This window comes from Nuphar pumila, chromosome 13, assembly GCF_984573655.1.
Source record: "Nuphar pumila chromosome 13, dmNupPumi1.hap1.1, whole genome shotgun sequence".
Taxonomy (NCBI): Eukaryota; Viridiplantae; Streptophyta; class Magnoliopsida; order Nymphaeales; family Nymphaeaceae; genus Nuphar; species Nuphar pumila.
Genome location: NC_143261.1, coordinates 35,663,433 through 35,671,870, shown reverse-complemented (window position 1 = coordinate 35,671,870; position 8,438 = coordinate 35,663,433).

Sequence of the window (8,438 nt, the reverse complement as noted above, 5' to 3'; positions counted from 1 at the left end):
AATGTTCTTTGATGATCATCTTCATTAGACTTAGCTGTGTTATCTAAAAATAAATCTGTACTTTCAATATCATCATCGTTAGTTTGCTTATGAACAGATTGATCAATAGATTCACAAAAACTAACATGCATAGATTCTTCAATAGACTTAGAACTCTTATTGAAAACCCTGTATGCTTTACTATGACTTGAATATCCTAAAAATATGCCTTCAATAGATTTAGCATCAAATTTATCTAGGCTATCTTTTGTGTTTAGGATAAAGCATTTACAACCAAAGACTTTGAAATAGTCTATTCTTGGAGTTCTGTCATAGAATAGTTCATAGGGAGTTTTATTTAATAAGGGTCTAATGAGAACTCTATTTGTTATGTAGCATGCAGTATTAACAGCTTCTGCCCAAAAAGATTTAGCAAGATTATTGTGTTGGAGCATAGTTCTAGCAGATTCCTGAAGGGTTCTATTCTTTCTTTCTACTACACCATTTTGAGGTGCAGCTCTAGGAAAGGCAAAGTTATGAGAAATACCATGCAAGTTACAAAAATTTTCAAAAAGTTCATTTTCAAATTCTCCTCCATGGTCACTACGGATTTTAACAATAGAACAAGATTTTTCATTTTGTAATTTTTTACATAAAATTTCAAATTGACAAAACGTATCACTTTTGTTTTTCAAAAATATTACTCAAGTAAATCTTGAGTAGTCATCTACAATGACAAAAACGTATTTATTGTGATTATGACTAGCTACTCTAGAAGGACCAAAGAGATCCAGGTGGAGAAGCTCTAGAGGTCTTTTGCTTGAAATGATATTTTTTGATTTAAAGGATGATTTAGACAGTTTTCCTAATTGACATGCATCACAAAAATAATCCTTTTTAAAAGATATTTTGGGTAACCCACGTACTAACTTATCTTTAGCTAATTTAGACATGTACTTAGAGTTGACATGACCCATTCTCATGTGCCATAAATGTTGTGAGTCATTATTAGCTATGAGGCAATGTTCTGTGATGTTTTCTAGGTATAGTTCATATATATTATTCTTTTTTATACCTTTTAAGATGATGTTTTTGTTGGTGTCTATTATGAGACATGTATCATGATTAAAGCTAACATTATAACCTGTGTCATACATTTGACTGATACTTAGGAGGTTATGTTTTAAGCCTTTAACAAGGAGAACGTCTTTGATAAGAGGTTTATCTATGTAACCAATATTACCAATACCAATTATCAAACCTTTGTTGTTATTTCCAAAGGTGACGGTTCCTCCTTCTTTATGATGAAGAACAACAAAAAGGTCTGGATGTCCTGTCATGTGCTTTGAACATCCACTATATAGTATCCATCTGTTCTTCTTCTTTGGAGCCTGCAAAACATTAAGTAAATCCTTTTTTTGGTACCCAATCGGGTCCTTTTTTGTTAGACTTTGAAACACATATCTATTTTGATTTGGGTTTGTCTACAGCCTTAGAGGAGTTAAAAAGATTAAAATTATAATACTCCTTATTTGGATCAGACGAACTTTTCACAAAAGTGGTCTTTTGATTCATACAAGAAGGCTTGTTGAAATGAGAGTAGCCAATACCATTCTTGTAGAAAGAGACTTTTTGAGAGGATAGGAGTTTATCTAAGTTCTCTTTTCCTTTAGTAAACTTGAAAACCGTTTTCAAGAGGTTCTCAGTTTTACTTTTTAGTTCTGAAATTTCTACTTGCAGATTTTTAGTTTTGGAGCTAGTAGAAGAAATTTCAGAAGTGAGCATAAAATTTTTCTTTTTCAACTCAGAGTTTTCACTGCTGAGTTTTTCATTTTTCTGGGAAAGCTCTAAATTTTCAGATTTTAAAGATTTATTTTTGAAGCTTAATTTTCTAGATTCTTCAAATAGTTCTTGAAAAGCATCTAGAAGTTCTTCAAAGGAAAAATCAGAAATTTCACTTACAGAACTTTCATTTGCCATGAAGCACATGTTTGCAGTTTTGGCTTCATCATCACTTGACTCTTCACTGGTGGATGGTTCTGAGTCATTTCATTGAGCATGCAGAGCCTTTTTCTTGAAGAACCTCTTCTTTGGTTCCTCGGTCTTGGACTTCCTTTTGAGAAGGGGACAGTCACGCCTCAAGTGACCTGGCTTATTACACTGATAGCACATGGGATCTTCCTTAGGATCTTTTCTTTCCTTGTGCTTGTTTGGAAGCCGGTTCCTTCTCATGAAGCGCTGGAATTTTCTGGTTAGTAGCGCAATTTCAGATTCTTTATCTGAGTCTTTATTCTCAGATAGAGCTGGGAAAGCTAGAGTTTTCTTTACCGGTTGTTCCTCTTCCCTTCTTTCTTTCATGTGGACTTCATAGGCCATAAGATTGCCTATTAAGTCGTCCAGAGTAAGCTTAGATAAATCTTGAGCTTCTTCAATAGATGTAGTCTTTTTCTCCGAATCAGTTGTGAGAGATCTCAAGATTTTTTTCACCTTTTCTGTCTGGGAATATGTTACACCCAGAGATTTCAGATCGTTGGTGATGTTGGTGAATCTGGTAAACATCTCTGTGATGGGTTCATCTTTGTTCATTTTGAACAACTCATATTTTCTGATAAGAGATGAGATTTTGGCTTCTTTCACTTTGTTGGTTCCTTCATGAATAACTTCTAAAGAATGCCAAATATCATATGCAGATTCACATATAGATATTCTATTGAATTCGTTCTGATCAATGGCACAATATAAGGCATTCATAGCCTTTGCATTTAGGTTTGCCATTTTCTTTTCTTCATCAGACCATAAGTTATAGTCTGCGGATGGAGATGTGTATGGATGCTCAACAATTTTCCATACAGCAAAATCTATGGATTTGAGAAATATACCCATTCTGCACTTCCAGTATCCATAGTTGGAGCCGTTGAAGAAAGGAGGACGAGATGCGTGTTGACCTTCAATATCACGAGCATAAGAGGTAGATGCCATTTGTGCTGGAAGACTTGTTATGTCGAAACCAGCAAACTTGCTCTGATACCAAATGAAATTCCACTAGAGGGAGGGTGAATAGTGAAATACGATACAGATCGATAAAATAAAATAATCAGGCAATAAGGCACAACACATAAAACACAGAATTTATACTGGTTCGGTCAAAACCCAGACCTACATCCAGTCCCCAAGCAAACCACTTGAGCTTTCCACTATAACATCCGAGTCACCGGATAAATAGTACAACACCCTCTTCCTCAGAGGTCTTCTTCTCTCAACAGAGAAGGGGCACACCCTCTTCCACAGAGGTCTTCTTCTCTCAACAGAGAAGGACAACACCCTCTTTCACAAAGGTCTTCTTCTCTCAACAGAGAAGGGCAACACCCTCTTTCACAGAGGTTTACTTCTTTCAACAAAGAAGGATAACAGTGAATAACAGAGTTACAATACTTCCTATAGAACCTTCAGAATGATATGAATGCACTAATGAAGGATTCTCAGAATGTTCTGTTTGTCACTCAGAGGATACTCTTTGTCAAAGAGCTAGACTTGACTTTTTCTCTTTTCTTTCTTTTCTTTTTCTCTTTCTTTTTCAAGGCTCTCTTTTCAAATATCGAATAGGAATTTTTCTCGTTGTAAGCTCACATGTCCATGCCATGTTGAATAGTTTATTTGAGTGTGTTTATATAGCCTTTTAAAAAGTAGTCGTTACTTTTTGAAATCGTAGCTTTTTGAGATGTCATTTCAAAAACATCTTTAGAGAAATTCGAGAAAGTCTTCTTTCCATAAAAGTAAAATGTAGGGTACACTAGTCGTTGTAATATTTTAGGTAATACATATTTTATGTAAAAAGTCTATTTCTTACAATAGTACATTGAACGTTGGATTGTAGGCTATTATGTAGTTTTGTCTTTATTCTAATTAATGATTTGAGGTACATAAGTACTTTTTTACTTTAAATGAGTGTAAGTACAATGAGTGCTTTGAGATATTTATTTGTACATAATCATGACAAGTGTTTTCTTTATGTTGTGTTTTTCAAAGTCTTCAGAGAGAATGAAGACTACAAGAAAGTCGACATTCTTGAGAAGGATATTTAACAAGGATTTCTTACAGGAGGTATTTAATGCTATACAAAGAGAATGATGACTTCAAGTAAGTCGACATTCTATGGGTTTGTAAAAAGGTAACTAGAGTCTTTTCAAAACCTTTATTATATTTGTTTTCTTTGTGTAGCCGATTTTCATGTTTTGTCTTTTTCCTATATTTGAAATCATTTCTTTAAAAAAGGTAACTAGAGTCTTTTCAAAACATATTATATTTGTTTTTCTTTGTGTAGCCGATTTCATGTTTTTGTCTTTTTCCTATATTTGAAATCATTTCTTTAAAGAAGGTGACTAGAGTCTTTTCAAAACATATTATATTTGTTTTTCTTTGTGTAGCCGATTTCATGTTTTGTCTTTTTCCTACTTTTAAAAACATTACTTTTCAAGTTGTCTTGTATATGATATAAGGTACAATTATTACATTTTGAAATCATGTCAAAATACCTTTTTCATAAATGGTTGTAAGAAGGTACAATTATTAGTTTTCAAAAAGGAGCTTTTTGAAACTATCGTATACTTTTATGATATAGCTTTTATGAATGAGTATGTAATATGCAATATGCATGTTCCTGAAGGTTCTGTTACATATGACTCTAAAGAAGAAAAAATCTTCATCTTGAGGTAGCCGATCTCTTCAGTTGATCTTTAGGAATGCATGGCTCATCAAGCTTTTTCTTCAAGGAGTATGATTGCACCATAGTTGTACTTGAACAGGAAGTCTCCATCCTTTTTGGGTGAGATATCCTTGCATCAAATACTCGTTAGATTTATGGCAAAAAAACATATCCAGTCATTATATAACATTTTTCAAGAAGACATATTATCATATCATATGAAATTAAATAAGACAGTGTATCATATTGTGTGACATCAAAACAAAGTTTCTCAACAGATAGCTCGGCATTACGCCAAGTCAGTTATTGAGAGAAGATTCCGAGTTAACGATCTTGTGCTCAGATCGACAGCTCATCTGTAAACACCCCAAATTTTCACTCACCTCCCATCATCATCCAGCCTCTGAAATCGCTGGAGGGCAAAATGGTCATTTGCTGAGCCTGGACCTTGCAAAAGTCCAAATTTCATCTAAAACTCTCAATTTTCTCTATTTTTATCTCAGATATTCAAGATTTTACTCCTGACAGGAGACAGACATCTCCAGAGTCTTGGTTCAAGGTTGCATTGCATAAGACATGACATTGCATATCATTGCACGAGCATTTCAAATCACTGCATTGCAAAGCATGTCATTTCGAGGTCCAGAACTCTTGATTTCAAAATTTTCAATCCAGATTAGAATTTCAACTCTTTTCAAAACTGATTTCAAAACCCTGGGTCATTCAAAATTATCAATTCTTCCCATTTTACCCCAAGGACTCTGAATGTCAAAATATTTTCTCAGGAAAACGATCTAGATAGTTTTTTTTAATATGGATTTCAGTCACTTCACCTCAGATTTGCCCTTTTTGACAATTTCAAATATCTTTCTTTTACAAAATTGCCCTACAGGAGCCAACTCTTTCCAAAAATTCCTGTTTTACCAATTAGTCCAGATTTTATGAAAATTCCAAAAAGAAGTTGTTGTTTTATCCTCATTTCAGTAAATAAGCAAGGTGGGACCACACTGAGGTGGTGTCACACAAGCTTTTCTTTTGAAAATTTGAATTTTGAAAAACCCAAAAATATAGGAGCCTTGTCCCCTGGATTGGTGCCACTTGTCTTTTCTCTCTCCTCCCATTTACATGCCATGTGTCAGCATAGGGTTCACCTAGAGTTGGTGCCACATGTCACCTTCCCTCTTCTACCACGTGTCAGTGTGGGGCTACCTTCAGAAGCCGCCACATGTCATCCCAATTATCTGCCATATGTCACCCTATCCATCCTGCGCCATGTGTCAATCCAAGATTACCAGGAGATGCCAAGTGTCATAGGTTGTCCTGTCTAGAAAAAGTGGAGTTTGTCTCCTCTGAGGTGGCGCCACTTGAAGTGTGTCTCCTGCAGGGGACACGTGTCAACCCCTCCTTCCTTCTAGAAAAGTAGCCTGACACATGTCCTCTTCCTACTTTTCTCAGAAAAGTAGGAGACATGTGTCACTCCTAAATTCCTACAGAAAAGGTAGGCTTGTCTCCTCTGAGGTGGCGCCATCTGGAGTGTCTCCTGCAGAGGACACGTGGCAAGCTCTCATTTCCTTAGAAAAAACAAGTGCCATGTGTCATTTCCTACATTCTTCAGAAAAACTAGAATTCAAAAGTTCAAAACTCCTCATAGGTGGCGAAAATCCTGAACTTCTACCTTTTTCATCTTATCTGAGATGGCGCCACATGGCTTGGCCCACCTTCTCTCCCCTCTGCCACGTGTCATTCTCTGCTTCTTTCAGAAAAAGTAGATGACACATGTCTTCTCCCTACCTCTTTCAGAAAAGTAGGAGACACATGTCACTCCTGGCCTTCTTCAAAAAAAACAAACCATTTAAAATTCAAACAAGGCACTAGGTGGCGAAAATCCGGAGCTCTGATTTCCCAGATGGCCTATGAGAGCACCACATGTCCCTTCCCTCCTTCTCATCCCTCTGCCACGTGTCATCTTCTGCTTCTTTCAGAAAAAGAAGGTGACACATGTCTCCTTCTCATTCCTTCAGAAAAAGTAGAGGACACATGTCTTCTCCCTACTTTTTTCAGAAAAGTAGGAGACACATGTCACTGCCCTCTTTTTCCACCCTCTTGCCACATGGCATTGTAGAAGCCACCCTGAGGTGGCGCCACATGTCCATCCTCCATTCCTCCAGGGCCAACCTCCATTTGAAATTCGAATTCTCCTCTGAGGTGGCGCCATCTGAAGAACCCCCTCCAGCAGGCTGACACTTGGAACCATCCTGGACTGCCACATGTCCAGATCTCCTTTCACCAGAAAAAGCAAAATTCAAATTCCTCTGAGGTGGCGTCTTCTGAGCCCACTGCTCTGACCTTCTGACATGTGTCAAACACCTTTTGAGGTGGCACCATTCCAGGACTACACTTGGCTCCATTTTTATTTTTTTATTTTATTTTTAATAAAGGTAGCCCACCATGAGGTGGCGCCACCTGAAGACTCCCTACAAAAAGTGAATTTGAAATTCAAACTCCAAGAGAGCACTCTCTGAGGTGGCGCCTCCTGGGAGTTCCCTGCAGAGAGAATCAAACAAACTTTTGAAAAATTCCAAATTCCCCCTGTTGAGGTGTCTCACCCACAAAATTTCCATTTTTTATTTTTCTCAAAAAATCAAAATAGCCTTTTGAGGTGGCGCCACCTGAGGGCTCCCTGCAGAAGACAAATTCGAATTTCAAACCCCTCAGATGGCACCCCCTGAGATGGCGCCACATGGAGGGCTCAGATTGAGCCTGTTTGAATTTCAAAAATTTTTCAGAAAATTTATAAAAACAAGGGTTCACGCCCAGCCTGAAGAGATCATTTTTTTTAGCTCTTATGAACTTGGAAAATCCGACCTAGCCTTCCTAACATCTGATTTTGAACCTTGGAAATCATGCCCCCTTTGGCGCATTGAAGAAGGTGGAGTAAAGTTCATGCCGTGGCCAATCCGATTCCAACAGATCTCGATTTTGGTGGACCATCCGAAGCTCGGAGCGAAGGACGAAGGAAGCTCGTGATAGCTGCCTCTTTCAAGAGCTCCTACGCTGCGTAACGAAGCAAGGTGCACTTCTTTTCCCCTTGATGTGATTCTATAATCCGAATCTGGAGTCGTTTGAAGAAAGAGCTCATCCGAGGGATGGATTGAGCTATTCTCATAAAACGACATATATAAAAAATGTTTTGTTATGCTTCCTTGATGATTTTTAACATTCATATAGTTAGCTAGGTTTAATTTGCATTTTATTTCATCCATTTAGTACATTTCATGAATTAATTAGGATTAATTTAGCATTTATTTCAATTCTGCTTATTTTCAGTAGGTCTCTGTTTTTGTCAGTCAGTCCACACGTCATTTCATGCATTTGTTTTTTATTAAAAATCCCAAAAACATCACGGCATGCGCCTTTAGGTGTCCCTAAAATTTTGCCAAAAAATCGGAGCCATTTGAATTTGTTTATTGCGGTAAACATTCAAAATGGCAAGTCGGGTTTTGTTACCCGGGATACGTTTTGAAAATCATGTGCCGACTTGTAAAATCGAGATATCCCTCATGGGAGATTTTATTTTCGATCCGAAAGATGTTATGAACTCGAGAGAATGTCTAGTTTTTAATATGATTTTCTCAGATTTGTCTGATTTTTTTTTATGTTGACAAAAATCCTAGAGTTCAGGACACGTGTCAGAGCCTAATTTGGGCCTCTGAGATCTTGGATCGACTTAGGGCTATGGTTTCTCTTTGTGTGTTGC